Genomic DNA, 16,203 nt, shown 5'->3' with positions numbered 1-16,203 from the left:
CCCATAGATCTAATATGGGGCGCCATTTTTCTGTTGTTTTGCGAACCAGGAAGAACCTGGAATAAAACCCTTTCCCCTTTTGTGAGAGAGGTACAGGTTCTATTGCCCCCTTGATGAAAAGCTGGTGGGCTTCGAGATGTTTCGACTCGTTGGCGCCTGGAGCTCTGTTTGGATGAAGATGTTGAAATTCCAATGTGTGGCCACTCTGAACGATATTCAGGACCCACTGATCGATGTAATAACTTTCCAACTGCTTAGACAATGAGAAATCCTGCCCCCCACTGATGTCATCGGAGGGGTAGGAACAGCAGAAAGAGCCGTGATGCCGCTATTGATGTTTGGAGTTATCCCGTCCTTGACGATTTTGACGCCCTCTCTGTGATTGGCGAGAGAAAGACACCGGCTGGCCTTGGCGTTGATTGGAGTATTGGGGTTTGTAAGATTGGGAGGATTGCGAATATGATGAGTACCGCTGTTGGTTGCCACCTCTGTATGAGGAAAAACCTCTCCCTCTCGCACCTGTGAATGGAACTTTGCGATAGTTCAATGACCCCAAGGGCTTCGCCGTGTCCGTGTCCTTTTTGATGCCTTGAAGGGCTTCATCGACATGCTTTCCGAAAAGCATGTCCCCATCGTATGGCAAGTCTAAAATTTTGTTCTGGACCTCCTGGCGAAACCAGGTTGCCCGCAGCCAGCCCTGGCGTGTTAACACAGCTGAACCCGCCAGGGCACGAAAAGCAGTAGTTGCTATATCCATAGCACAATCTATCACCTCCGAAGAGGAACGCTCTTCTTCCATCAGAACTTTCCTGGCCTCATCTTTCGCTGCATCTGTAAGTTGATCCACAATCGGGGATAAATCGCACCACATCTGGCGATCATATCTGCCCAAGATGGCAAGAGCATTAGAAGCTCGAACTAGTAGGCTGGTCATGGTAGAGAATCTTTTGCCCACATTGTCCAGACGTCTCCCTTCTTTGTCTGGCGGTGTTGTAAGTGGCGTCGATGGGTTTTTAGACTTTTAGACTTGCTTTGTGCCGCTTGGGAAATTACGGAATCCGGTTTTGGTTGTCCAATCAAGCAAGCTGGACTGCCCTCTGGCGCTTTATACTTCTTCTCCAGCCGGGGAAGAACAGGAATGACTGTTCCCGATTTTGCAGGACCCTAATGCCTTCTGACCATACATTCTCTATAATAGGGATTGACCGAACAGACTTTCTGTAGGGCTCCTTAAAGTCATAAAGGAAACAGTCTGTCTGAACAGAAGTAATCGGCAGGCCAAATCTCTTAGACGCCCTTTCCATAAGGTTATGGAAACCTCCAATATCAGATGGAGGGTAGGTAGTCGTATCCGGCACAGGTGCATCCGGATCCTGAAGGTCATCATCATCATAACCTCTATCTGGATCATGAGAAGGATCTTCCTGAAGATTATCATCAGAGGAGACATCGTCATCTTGAACAGTCACCACCTCTTGGTAACTTTCTCTGGTTTCTGGTTCCGTAACTCGTGAAACCACAGGTGTCACTGCCACCACAGGAGCAGACGGAATAGGAGGAGAATGCCCCTGTTGTACTGTAGGTTGCGATGGAAACCTCTTCCTATAATCCTGTAACATTAACTGCAAATCCGTAATTAAAGAAGATGGCATTGCCACCATCTCCTGGCGTAAGTTCTGTGGAGGCCTGTCTTGTTGGACATATTGGCGTCCTGCATCGTAATATTCCTCCGAATCTGTATCTTGGCACTTTACTCTTAAGTCCGATGGGCTGTAGGCATCCCCATAAGGACCATCATCACCCTCGTCATCAGACTCCTCATCGAACAACAGAGTGGGAGGCAAAGGTGTTACTCGTCTAGGAGAGGTAATCTCAGGAGTTATTTGTTGCCTTTTTAAGGAAATGCAAACTTTTTGGATCATCGACGACCTCGTCGCCGGACTCGTCGTCGCCGGACTCGTCGGCGTAATCGTCGTCGATAGAATTATCGACGGGACAGTTGACGGAGGAGTGGATCTCGTCAACGGAGTTTTCGTCGTAGACGGAGGATTGATCGTCAACGGAGTCGTCAACAAGCTCGTTGTCATCACCATTAAAGCTGCCGACGTCATCCTCGTCGCCGCCGTCACTACCTTCGCTGACATAACCGTCGACGTCGAGAATGTAGACACCATCGTCGACGAGCAGGAAACAGGCACTTTAAATGTCGACGACGCCACCGTCGACGGAACCGTCAACGGACCTATACGAGAACTTTGGTCTTTCTTTGAAACTGTTGTCCATGTACCTGATGATTTCATCGTCGACGGATGTGGTTTCTTGTCAGGCTTTCCTTCCTGAGGGACAGCAGAAGGTTTCTTGCCTTCCTTCTCCTTCTGAGATGGCGGAGAAGTAACAGAAATGTATTTTTTCACCTTCTTTGCTGTATCTGACTCCTCAGCCTGTCCCAGCCTCTCCTTTTCACCTCATTGAGGAGATTTAATGGGACTAACCTTTTCAGACCTATCAGAGGTCTTTTGTAAGGTTTTGACAGGTAGCTCAGTAGAAGTAGAAGGGGACGACCTACACCTCTTTCTGGATCTTCTGGAGGACGCAGCTGATGAAGAGTCCTCATCGTCAGATGAAATCACTTCTTTACGAGATTTCATCTTTGGCAGCCAAGTTAACAGGCGGCCCTCCCTGTCTCTCAAGGTCTTCGTCGAGAAAGTCCTACAGATCTTACAATCTGTGGCCTTGTGGTCCGGGTACAAGCAGTAGATACAGTCCTCATGCTTGTCCTCCACAAACAGCCTCTTTTTAGAACAAGAGGCAACAGCTCTAAATAGTGCCTTCTTCTCCTTGTCAGACATTGTAAATTTGAAGAAAAAGTCAAAGAATTCAAGTTGAAGAAAAAATCTGAGCAGAGCTCAGTGGAGACTCCCCAGCACAACGTGCGGTAGAAACATCTGAAGCTCTGAGGCTCTCTCAGGAGGGTTCTAAGGGGTGAGGCAGTTCTGATTGGTTCTTACAGAATTCTTGGTCTCTTTTACAAAAAGAGGTGGATAGGCTACAAAATGAGATGAGGCCTAGGTCTAGTTTTCTCTTTTGTACTTACTGCTATGGTATTTTTTATTTACCGAGGCTCCCATTCCGACGACGGGGGAATGATACAAAGCATGGGAATCTATGAAAGTTCCAATGCTGGGGCAATCAGAATATTACGCTAGTACCATTTACTAGTGAACGTAATAAATAATATTACTTTACCACCACTTACTACTGAAAGTAATCAGAATATTACTTTACCATCACTTACTTTAGAAAGTACTCAGAATATTACTTTACCATAATTTACTTTTGAAAGTAATCAGAATATTACGCTAGCACAATTTACTAGTGAGCGTAATATGAATATTACTTTACCACCATTTGCTACTGAAAGTAATCAGAATATTACTCTACCCTCATTTACTTTTGAAAGTAATCAGAATATAAAAGTTACAACATTTTCAGAAATCTCTTAAAATCCATCCAAATTGAACCTTACATTTGGAAATAAGCATGAAACATCTGCAATAAGGACTATAGAATTAAACCTGTTAAAAGGATGGGACTACATGATTTTATGAGCATTTATTTTTTATATTTGTGTTCAGTTCAGTGTTGAGGGCTATTTTACTATTTTTTACTAAAATTTTTAGTAAAGTGCGGTTACCACCTAGCGATGGCCTCGCAGTGCTTGCTAGATAGCAGGAATTTAGGGCCAGTTGCACAAAACTTTTTTGCGGTTGCAATTGTTAGTGACCGCAAAAAAGCTTTGTCCAATGTACAAAAGGCAAATTGCGATTCAGTAACTTGTATTTTCAATTTGTGTTTGCTACCAAATACTAATTCAGTATTTGGAACGGATGTCCCATCCAAATACCTAATCAGAATGATATGTATTATTGTTTTGCGACCAAATTCTGGCTGCAAACCAGTAATGCTTCACCACCAGTTTTAAATCATTACAATATGCTAACATTCTAAAATAATTATCTAAAAACCAAATAGGTTAAAACCCCTGATTATTGCCACAGTCTAATTCGACCTAAAACATTCATTATAGTATCATATTCTAGCAATACAGTTTTAGAACAAAGTGCATTCGTTTTTAAGACGAAGGTGTGTCCACCTCTCCCCTGCTTCCAGTCCTACAGATTTGTTTCTGCGGCTCAGCGTTTGTGGACAGTCTTACATGGATTAGGTCTGTAAATTTCCCCAGCCGTGCTACTATTTGACTTTCTGTAGACAAAAAACACAAGACCGAGATTTCGCTGCATCGCTTGAGGCCCTGAACTCTGCAGATTGGGATGACCAAGCAATGCCTCTCACTGGCTAGCTTTGGGCAGCAACACAGCAAATGATACCAGGATTCCTGATGGTAGTCACAAAGTCTGCATGCTACTAATTTGTCCGCACGAGCCAAACTTTGATTAAACTCCACAATGGGTAATGCAAGGAGCCTCATATAAGTGATCTTTTTTCGAGTTTGAACTGATAGTGCCTGCTCAAAATAAGGCTGTGCTTTTCCCACTTTGTAAGAGGCATCCAGTGTGGAAAGATTTGGATGGTGATGCAGACTTTCAAGATCTCTCGCAAATGAAATGTGCTTCAGCTGTCTGTTCACTGCTCTTTTCCATGCAGCAATTGAAATATTAACATTGACCAGGTTTTGTTCCTCTATTTCTAGCGATTGAATAGCTCCTGTCAATTGTGCTTGCCATGGTGATCCGTTTTCTTCAAAGATTGTTTTAATTTGTGTTTTCAAGGCTGTTGCTGTGGCTCTCAAAGTGCTGATGTAGTATTTTATTGTATCCCCCAGGCAAGAGATGTCTGAGCGAGAAAGCCCCAGCTCCAGCCTTACTCTGGCTCTCCTGGCCTGTCGTGGGATTGCCAGCACTTTCTTATATATGGAAGTTTGAAAGCTCATGTAAAAATTGTCAAAGGCGCCGGGAAAGGTTAGGTGGCCGTAGTTAATTGAGGGCACTGTTTTTGCTTTCAGAACTTTCAGGATGGGTTCCGTGGATGGACTATGTAATTTACGATTGAGATTTCTCAAGCTGCAAATAATCCCAGCACCATTATTTCTTAGATGTTTCAAATGAGCTTTTGATTTTGCCCCAAGTAGTTGTCATTTTTGCAAGATTTAAATTGCTGATCCTCCAGGCACCATTGAGCTGTCTGTTTTTGATTGTACTTTCCAAACATGAGGATCTTGGTCTTGTCCTGGTTTACCAGTAGGTTGTTTTTTTGATTAATGCTATGTAGCGCGTCTAAGGCTTTCTGTAAGCCAGTCCTGGTATGATCCAAAATTACTTTCTTGTACAGGCTTATAAGAATATGGCTAATGAATACATAGTTTCTTTATACTCGTGAGTGAGAATGCACATAAAATACTGAACAATATTAAACTGAACATTCTTGCACCTAAAATTTATTTTTCCCTAATATCATATTCTCAATCTTTTTAAATTTCTGATTCTGCACAGACGTTTCCCAATATTTCAAGTACAGCCACATCAGCTTGCCATTCTTTCGCAGGTCTTTGTTCATCAGGTCAGCACAATGTCCGTCATATCGAAAGATGTCCCTCAGACCATCTTTTAGCTGTAATTCTCGTGCGATCGGATCAGTGTCTGCTTGGTGCACCAGGTTTTCCTCAATTTTTAATCTCCTTCCTTTGGGAAGTATTGCACTACAGAAGATGTTCTGCCGTTCCATCAGCGCGTCCTCCACATCTGAGAGTAAATGTGTAGCCCTTCTCTGCCAGCTCTGTTCCTTCGCAAGGCATGCCCGGTAGGTTTCCCGACCCGATTCCGCTTTTGCCTTCTCCATTTCTTTCTGTGTATCCCGGTCCCAGATATAACGAAACACAGCCAGGCTCAGCATGGGCACCAGGAGCGCATAGTTCCATCTGCTGCCGTCGCCTTGGTTACCCCCGCCGTGGGGGTCGATATTCCACTGGGGAGGGTCATTTAAATTATTCATGGTGATCCACCTGGGGGTCGCTGGCACCGCTGCGGGTCAGTACCAGGCACTCCTGCCGCCCGTGCTACCCTCCTCTGGCGGAACCAGGAAGGGGCGGGTCTCACCAGAGCCCTGGAGAAGAAAAAAAACACAACTTTCTGTAACCCTTCCTGCGCCAGGCGTGTGCGTTCAGTAGCAGTGCCAGGGGTCAGTCCATCCCTGCCGGCAGCGCGCCCAGGCAAAGGGTGTGTTAAAGGTTCCCGCTCCCGTGCACCCAAAATTACAAGATCGTCGGCATATTGAAGGATTTGCAGCCTCACGTTCCCCATCTCCGGAATGACTAAGTTTGACCCCTCCAGTGCTTGACCCAGGTCGGATGTATACATGTTAAAAAGGAGAGGTGCAAGAACGCACCCTTGTTTAAGGCCGCTATTTGTGTGGACCTTGTTGGTCAGTGACTCTTGACTGGTCTTGATCCGTACCCAGGTCCCATTATATAGAGATCTTATCGCCTTTAGCAGCTTTTGGGGAATACCCCAGTTGGTAAGTTTTCTTCATAGTATGCCACGGTCTACCCGGTCGAATGCTGCACTATAATCTACAAAACAGCAAAACAAAGGAGGTTGAGCGGGCTGGATCACACGTCTGGACAGGTATCCCAGTGCTATGATGTTATCTACTGTGGAACATTATGGTCTGAATCCTGTTTGGAAAAATGGAAGGATGTTGTTCCCCTCTGCCCAGCTTTCCAGTTCCTTCAACAACACTCTAGCATATGCCTTTGCCTCGATGTCTAACAAGGCAACTAGCCGATAATTTTCAGGTTTTGTGCGGTCTCCTTTTTTATATATGGGAAATAGAATTGAACCTTTCCACGATGATGGAATGGAGGCCGTTTCAAAGTCATGCTTGAAGAGTGGGGTTAGCTGGTCTGCCCAGAATCTGTTTGCCACTTTAAATACTGCCGCTGGCACTCCATTGGGGCCCGGTGCACTATCGGACCTCATTTTCTTGATCAAGTTAAATATTTCTTTTGTATTAATAAACAAGCATGTGTCTTCTTCTTCTTTGTCTAGTGGAATTTGTTGTTCTTGCATAACCTTCCTTTCCAGATATGTTGCGTACAATTGCAGTGCATACTTGACCCACTCCACGGCTGCCACCCCATTTTCTTTACTTTGGCCGTTATGGCTTAGTTGACTGATGTATCTCCATAGTCGAGACTGACCCTTTTCTTTGAGCATATTAAAATATTTTCAGCCACTCCGCCTAAATTTTCTTTCTCTGAAGTTCCCATATTTTTTTCCTATGTTCACTTCGTAGCACTTTTATTTCCACACTGAGATGATTTGTCTCTCCTTTTCTTCTCGCCTTCAATGCCTTTGTTAGTCTCCGTTTTGTCTGATCTAAGTCGCTGGGGTTTAATTGTAATGGGTGGTTTTGTGGGTGTAGGCCTTGAGCTTTCCGGTTACCCCTGTCCTGTCCTAGAACCAAATTTCAGCTCCTCCAGTAGATCCTTCCAGTGCTCCAGGGGAATAGCCAAAGTTTGGCACTGCTCTTTATGGGTGACCCATTCCATAAGAACTGGACTTAGTTTTATGGTCCATTTTATTCTGTTCAATAATGTATGATGCTCTTCCTCAGTTGAGGTTCCCAATGTTCCGGGGTGTTTTGCAGTTTTCCCCTTAATGTCAAGTGTGACCCTCAGTGGCTTATGATCCCTTTCCTCCTTATCTCCCACCTCGAAGTCTTTGAAGTATGTTACCAATTTCTCAGCGATAAAGATGTAATCGATTGTTGACTTGTTCTTGAAGGTGGGCAAGGGCAGCCATTGAGAGTCCACTGCCTTCTTGGGAACCTGAGTGGAAACCATGTTATGCTCATTCAACAGCCGATGTAGAGGCACTACTTCTGTTGCACTTGGACTGTGCCTTATATCATCTCCTAGACCCCTGATGTTCATGTCCCCTGCGATGATTGGGAGATGGGAGGCATGTTTGTTTAACAGACTGTCCATTTTTTCGGATAATAGTTTTATAACTTGCTTTTTTTGCTTTGTGGTGGGGTTTATGTAACAGTTGATTATCAACAGACGGATTGCATTATTATTACTTTTAAAACCGGAAATCAAAACTGCTCAGAGATTAGCAGAATTAGTTTCTATTGAGTTTGCCTCTATTTTGCGGTTGTGATTGATGTGGATTGAGAGCCCACCTGCTGGTCTCCCGAAAATATTGTTTTTTATTGCAGCAGTGTGAATTTCTTAGTAACCTGAGAGAGTTAGAGGCTCAGTGGCCCATGTCTCTTGTTGACAAAGAATGTCATTTTCTCGTAGATACGAGCATGCTGCTTTGCAGTTGAGCATTCTTTTTAGCCCTGCGACGTTCCATGATACAATTGGCAGGCGCATGTTATTATCCCCTTTTCGGTTGTTATTCAAAAAGCCTTAATACTGTTGGGTATGCCGTCGTGGGCTCACGTCTTCCGGACCCCTCAGCTTGTTTTGACTTGCAGTGTAATTTGGAACAATGTGGAACACAGCCCTTTGCTCTGCTGAGCTTATTATCTTGTAGGCATTGAGGAGACTCGGATCCCTTGCAGCACTTATCCCTGTTTGTTTGACTGCCGTCCCCTTTAACACCAAAAAAACCTTCTTTTTTGGCGAATTTACCGCTAATACATGTGGGTATTTCTCCGGTATGGGGAATGCTATATCAATCCCCATTTTTGCTGTTTCCTCAGTTGTGAGCCCCACTTGGGCGTGTCGGCTTGGTCCAATCGAGGTTGATTCTCCATGGGAATCGCTGGTTAAACTTAAGAATTTGACCCAGACTAGGTCATTTGAATGTAATTCCGTGAGAGACGGAATATGCTTGAAGAGTCTGAATATATTGCCCCTGTTTAGAATATAATGGTTGCCTTTGATTTGGTATCTAGGGGTTGGGATCCCCTTGTGCGTTAGTTTACTACTTTGATTTGTATTGCCCTGGTCGTTTGGTTCTCCTTCACTGTTGCTTGCTTTGTGTCTAGTGCCTAAGGACCATTGGCCTAAGACCGGCTGCTTGACCAAACTTTGTTTGCTCGCTCATTTTCTGCCCACTTAGGGCAAGGTGTCCCTTATTTATACAATTACTCGTGAGGACCCGCAGTATAGTAGAGTCCCCCACTTGGTCACCGCTCACCAGAAGAGTGGAGGCGCGGCTTCAGCGCTGTGGTGGGCGCCCACGCTCCCTGCTGAATACTACCCCCCACAACACCAAAGTCCGGTCGCTCACCTCCAATAGAGTGTAGGGCTTGATTCGCTATCTACCGTTTCAGCTGCTTCCACTGCTGCTTCTGCGATCCATGCCGTAGGTCAGTTCTGGCAGCCGGTCTGTATTCTCGCCGCAGCACACAGCCGTTTCCGCGCTGGCGTCGACGATGACAGGGGCCAAAACTGGCTAAACGGTCTGACTGTGGACTTATTTCGCCTCTGCCGTGGGTTGACTCCGGAAGCGAGACGGCACTTGCACCAGCCTTTCGTCGCACACACGCGCGTCTCCTCGGGGATGCCTGCAGAACCTGTACTGGGGACCGCGTGGAAGCAGGAGTTCTCAGCTGTGACTCACCACCTCCTCGCGCTAAGGCTGCAGCGGGGGCATGAGCTGCGGCTAGGACAGCACTCATTCCTCCTTGTCCTCGGCCGGGCGGGCGCAGGGCAATTCCAGGGCAACTCCGGGATGTTGTTACCAGCCGCAAGCAGCGACCGTGGACCGGGAGAGCGAAGATACCACACTCGCTGCCCAGCTGCTCCTGCTTGCTTGCTCCTGCTTGCTTGCTTGCTCCTGAACGTGAGCACGAAAACACGGTCTGATGGTAACCCATTCGAAAAAGGGAAGGAGTACTTTTAGTACCCCTTTCCCTACTCTTAAAAAATTAAACTGCAAAGGTTAATTTTTTCTTTTTAAACGCATCCAGTTTTTTTAAGGGAAAAAAAAGATTGCTTTATTAAAAAGCAATCACATACATGGTGCTCTTCTGATGACCTCAGCAGGCCACCATCCCTGTGATGGCTGCAATTCCTAATAGGTCACAAATTGCGACCTAGCTCATTAATATTCATGAAGTAGGTAGGTCTATTTGTGACCTACCACGAATCGCTAATGAAACTCAAAAGAGTTTCATACATTAGGAAATCGGTATTACTACTGTTTGTTCATCTAGCCCATAGTTCTAAGTAGCAATATGCTCTAGGTAGCTAGAGCTACAGGTTGGAGACCAGTCAGCAAGCAGTGGTAATGCACAATACCTGGAGGGCACCTGCTGCCAGATATGATCGATTGACCTTGACAAGAGTTCAGAGTCCTTGATGCCTGGGTAGAAAGGCTGAGCCCACGTCAGGTGTCTGTCCGGGCAGGATCACAGATTAGAGTGGCTATTGCTGATAATGCAAATGTTTAAAACAATATGATGTACTGTAATGATACACTCTACAGAAAAGAGGCAACAACTTCTGTTATAAGCTCCAGGCCGAGGTACTGAACCATGGTGTTAATAATGTGAGTATATCTGTTTACACTCTGCACAGTTGTAATTAGGGCCACAAACAGATCAGACACAATTCTTTGAACAGCAGTCTGACCTGGAGAGGATGCCAATGGAGCTCTCCTAGTATCACTAGATAGGATCTGAGCAGACCGGCAATCACAGCACTCTCCAAGTCAACACTGGAGATGCTTGTAGAGGGCTCAGTATCCGCAGCAGTTGGAGCTGATGCTTTATTGACTTTAATATGTTTGGGTAGGGTCAGGCATAAGTCAAGGACCAACCCTGGCAGTCTGGCAGATGACCAAAAAGAAGGCTGGACACCATGGAAAACATCCAATTTCCCAACTATCAATACAATAGGTTTATTTTTGAGGGATTTGGTTCATAGAAAATATCCATGTTTGAGTGATCTAATGCATTTGCTGCTGTGACTTTAAGATACACTTAGGTATCATCGGCTTCCTGATGAACAGCGACACCCAATGACCCAATCAGAAGAACCCCATGGAGGATCTAGAGACTAACCAACATCTGGGTGAGCACACAAACAAAAGGCTTTCTGAAAGGTATGGAGGTTCGGCCCAACTAGTTACAATCTACTATAAAGACATTGATTATTTTTTGCAAATTCCAAATGTGTCTCCCAAACCATTATGAGAAAGCAACATTAACGGTTCCTCAAGACATCTCAGTACCTTATGTGATAGCTGATGAATGACAACTTAGCCTGCAGAAGGCAAGTCTCTCCTGGTTACCCAGACTTCACAGTTGTGACAAACATGCAACTGCTGGAGTAGGGAGAGCCATCTGGTGCAGGTGGAGATCAGAGGCCTCTGGTCTCCAGTTGATAGCCAGCTCAACATCAACCTTCTAGAACTTTGGGTGATCCATTTGGTCCTAAAACCCTTCCTTACAACCATCAGCGGGAGGCTGGTACAGGTCCTGATGGACAACACAACCACCAAGTTGTACTGCAATAAGCAGGTCAGATGGAGCTCTGGATCCTGTGCCAGGAGACTCTTTCTTTGGAGGTGGCTGGACAAGTAGGTCTTTCTGGTAGCCAATCACCAGGGAGGCCGGTGAATGCAAGGGCACATAGCTGAGCAGACGGAAGATTGCAGACCCCAAATGGCATCTCCATCCTGACGTGGCACAGGGCCTATTCGTTCAATGAGGTGTGCCCTGGCTAGATCGGTTTCCCATCATTAAAAACACACAGTGTCAAAGCTTCTGCACAGTGGAACATCATCCATAATGGTCATTGGGAGATGCATTCCATCTCCAACAGAGCATGTGTCTCCTGTACATGTTCCCGCCAGTGCTTTTTTTCTGCTTTGAGTTCTGAAGTAAGTCAGGGCGGACTAAGACCAAGTCATTTGAATAGCCCGGAGTGGGCCAGGAGAGTGAGGTATGCAGAGCTTCGGAGTCTGATCAATTTACCCTCAGGTACGGTTACTCCTTAGGGAAGAAATCCTGTTGCAGCACATGAGGAGAAATCTAAAAAGGACCTACATAACCTACATCACCATGAGAGGAGATTGAGCGCCAGCTAAATTATTTTGACTTTCTGCCTGAAGTGGTAGATGTCGTTCTTGCAGCCATAGCCCCCACCACGGAGTCATCTATGTCAGGCCCTGAGAAACGTTTGTGGCCTGGTGTGGGGTAAGTTATTTAAACCCTCTGAAGGCCAAACTCTCCGATGTACTGATTGCTTTGTCATTGTGTCACAGCTTGTTCTTGCAGTGGCATATTGAAGGACTGCTTGTCAGCACTTTTGGCCTTTTTATGTTTGCCTATCCAACGGTCATTCTTTAAGTCGCATTTGTGATGCATTTTCTAAAGGTCCTAACACATATGATCCTTTCAAATCTCATGCTTCAGTAGGACCTACATCTTGTCCTGATGTTCCTTATGTGCAGGCTATTTGAGTCTATGCACAGTTGCTCGCCACTGCTTTTGAGAATCAAGATAATCTTTGTTATTGCTATCACTTCTGCATGCCGAGTGACTGAACTACAGGTGTTGTCTATGCAACCTCCCAGCACCAACGTTTTCCCAAATAAATTAGTCCTGTGGTCTCAGACTGTCTTCCTGCCAAAGGTGGTTTCACCTTTCTACTTTAATCAATAACCTTGCTGACATTTTTGCTTCATCACATCCCTCGAAAGAAGAGAAAAGGCTTCATTAGATTGACGCTAGTAGACCTTTAAGCTTCTACATTGACCGTACAAGAGAACATCATTAAGCAGGTTAGCTCTTGTTGCTGGTGCACCGGGATCAAGAAAGGCAAGGTGGTGCTAAATGTCATGCCCCGAGAATCGCGCCCCGAAGAGTACACGTACTGTCCCTTTAAGAACAAGCCCCTATAAATCAGACATGAGCCCTGGGAGCGACGCTTTACGTTCTTGCGTCTAGCTCCGTGTTCCTGTTCCGTCCTGTTTCCTGTGCCTGACTTCCGGTTTATGGCCTCTTTCGTTTCGAGTGCTACCCGAAGGAAGTTTCTGTCCTTCGTGTTTTCAGAGAGTTTTCGAGGCTCCCGCTTTCGTTCTCTGCTGGAGCTCGCTTACTCTACCTCCCCTTTCCCTTTGCTCCGCCCGAAGGCCGGGCTTGGTCTCCGTCGTCCGGCCGGGCATTTTTCTGCTCTGCTCCCTTCCCGTTTGCTGCTCCGCCCCACGGCCGGGCTTGGTCTCCGCCGTCCGGCCAGGCTACACTTCCCTACCCTCAAAGACCTATTTGTTGGCTACTCCGCCTGACGGCCGGGCTGGGTCTCCGTCGTCCGGCCGGGTGGCCTAAGGGTCTCCTTATTTAGGTTGTTTGTACACTTCGTATGCCTGCTGGCTGGGGTTTTCCTCGGCCATTCGGCGAGTCCACTTTATTTGTCCCTTTCATTCCTTACTTGACTGCATTACTGCTGGCCCCTCATCATCCATTATCTGGGTCAGCTATTTTCTGTACTTGGGGACACTTGCGTGGATTCAATTGGAAGTGCAAGACATAACAGACTCGTCTAAGAATCACGGTAACAGCGCTGTGCGCTGCCTAATTGTTTATTCAAGGCATTTGATGTTCATTGGTTTTCATTCATGTGTTTTGTTCTTTAGATATCCATTGCCCTGTGCTGGTGTTGGCATTGAATGCTTGTCAAGTGTACTATTGAATACCACTTACGTTGGACAGCCTTGTGCATCAAAACCAGTGAGAGAGTTTGTTCTTTAGGAATTAACAGTGTATGTTCATGGTGGAAAGAGTGTTATTACTCAATCCTGTTCCATTACTCTAGTTGTAGCTCAAGACGAAATCCTCCCCTTCTTGTACATCAATCCTGAACATCAGACAAAACATTGGTGGTATGTTATATTGATATAGAGAACATAGAGGCTTATGTATAGTAGATACTGTTGTTAGATATATATACTTTTATTTCAGCCGATGTCCTCCTGAATTCCGCACAGCAGGGTGTCCAATCATCACAGAAGATTACAGTCAAGTCTTCTTTTGTTTCTTCCCCGCCTTTCCTTGTTTTGTCTCCCTGTTTTCCCCTGGCGAACCTCTCAATACTCTAGTGTTTGATAGAGTCGGAAGGCCGTAGGGGAAGGCTGTGGAATTATCATCGGATTCCTGACGCTCCTGCGGAACCTGCCTGGATACCATTACACTAAATAGGTCTCTATCCAGGAGGATATTCCTCTGCATTAAAATATGCTATGCGCTGGCTGACAAGGAACCCATAGAAGGCCTGCAGGATCTTCCCACCAGTGCCAAGGCCACCACAATGGCGCTGGCAAGGTGGTGCTTGTTGGGGATATCGGACAGGCTGCAACATAGGTGTTGGTGCCCACGTTCACGAAACACTAATGCCTTGACACCCAGGTCCAACGAGAGGGGCATTTTGTTCACTTGACCCTGCAACACTTCTTAATCTGAGTCCACTCTTCGGAGCTCTAGGAAAACTTTGGGAGGTGGTGCTATGGTATCTACTCTAAAGATAAGGCTTCTGCAGTTAGTAGTATTCATCAGAAGAACAAATTACTTCTGTACACCCTTTCTGGTGGATTCTCACAGATTCCTCACCTTACTGCCCTTCCACCTTCCCATTCAGTGAAATGGACTCCTGTACATTATAATAAGGTCCAAAGAGTGACTTCCAATTAGTTCAAAAGTGCTCCGTGGCTAAGGATGTTGAAGGAGAAGATTAAGAAACTGATATCACAACGGTGAGGTGGCGCCTACATGCTTCTCTGCTCCATCACTTCTAAAGATGTGTGAAGTTAACTCGTAGCCCTACGGTGCCAGATAGTGGTGCATTTGGAGCATTGTTAAAAAAATTCTCCGGATCCAGTCTGCCACCTGATTATTCTAAAGGTGAAGACTCTCTGTTTAGAGTATCCATAAGAAATAGTGTTACCAAAGTAAGTAACTTGTTCGTTGGTTACCTTTGTAAAAGCAAATCAGAAGTTAAACCCATCTTTCAGAAAGGTCAGTTGCATATCATAGACGTGATACCCAGGATTACATTCTCGACATGCCTTTTAAGGACTATAATCTTCTTAGAAAGAACATTGACAGCTGTGAAATCATCATACCAGTTATAGACACAGCAAAGTTTACTAGCTTTCTAATCCAGAGAAGGGGTTTTCAAGCGCACCAGTCATCTCACTCTATCAAAAGGTCAAAACCGTGTCCTACTGGCACCAATAGATATTCTATTTATTATTTAAAGTACAGTGGCTATCAACTAATCTCTTTGACCATATGGACAGCAGCAATGTAGTCTAACTAACTATGCTTGTGACAAACTAATGCCCACAAATCCAAAGCAGAAGAGATTTTCTACGACTTTTCACACTTTATTAGAGGTAGAATTTTTGTGTCATTTGTCACAGATTTAAAGTCCCTAGAACTGGATAAAGCAACGTGAAACTTACTACTGACAGCTCACGCTTTCAGATGTGCTTGGGACAAACTAAAGCTCTTCGAGACTTTCCCTTTCGATGGCTCTAGACAGTTCAGAGAGAAGTCCGGCTTGATGATCAAGCCAGATCGTCCTTGTGATTGTTGCCAGACATTCCACCAGCAGTACAACACATTTATGGGCTATTCCAGACAGGCAGCGTCTCCCTTCTCAGCCAGTGTAGCAGTAAATCCAGCCCTTCCAAGCAGAGCGTGTGGCGGCAGCCATGGCCGTTCACACCAGCAGCAACAGCTATCCTCAACTCTTCCTCCCCTGCTTCAGCGGCTCATATACTGCTTTGATTTGACCACTCTAAGCCCACAACCAGCTGGTAAGGGGCAGGATATGATATTTCCTCTTCGGCAGGAGATCTATCATATCAGATTGATGGGTCTTCCGAATTGTCAATCACTTGCCAGCCAAAGGCACAGCTGAGTGGGTGCCAGACTCGGAGCGGGCAAAGTTTGCTATTCATGCAACTAGATCAGAAGGATGGAGGTTTCAGGCCTTTACTGGACCTCCACCCACTGAACGCCTTTCTGAAGATGGACAAATTCAACATGCCCATTATGCCCAAAAAGAGGCAAGCAAAGGCACAGGGGTACTTTATCTGGGAGATATTGCGCTCTTGGTGTTCTAAGGCTTGACGAGTTTTTTTTTTCTCCAAGGTAAAAAATAATGCTAACTTATAGCACAAAGGATATATTAATTGCAAGACATTGTTTGAGACTGGCCTG

At 45.5% G+C, this 16,203-nt stretch overlaps 1 protein-coding gene and 1 pseudogene across 2 annotated transcripts in view; both read right to left on the bottom strand.

The window, feature by feature from the left end:
• The window catches only part of OPHN1 (oligophrenin 1), a 702,970-nt gene that overhangs the window by 11,576 nt on the left and 675,191 nt on the right, over positions 1 to 16,203 (bottom strand). The window lies entirely within an intron of this gene.
• On the bottom strand, positions 5,438 to 9,109 carry LOC147718415 (coiled-coil domain-containing protein 127 pseudogene; annotated as a pseudogene). Its single transcript, XR_015309975.1, has one exon. The product of XR_015309975.1 is annotated as a coiled-coil domain-containing protein 127 pseudogene (transcript).

This window comes from Lissotriton vulgaris, chromosome 4_1 (genome assembly GCF_964263255.1).
Source record: "Lissotriton vulgaris chromosome 4_1, aLisVul1.2, whole genome shotgun sequence".
Classification (NCBI taxonomy): Eukaryota; Metazoa; Chordata; class Amphibia; order Caudata; family Salamandridae; genus Lissotriton; species Lissotriton vulgaris.
This window is presented reverse-complemented; position numbering and strand designations above follow the sequence as displayed.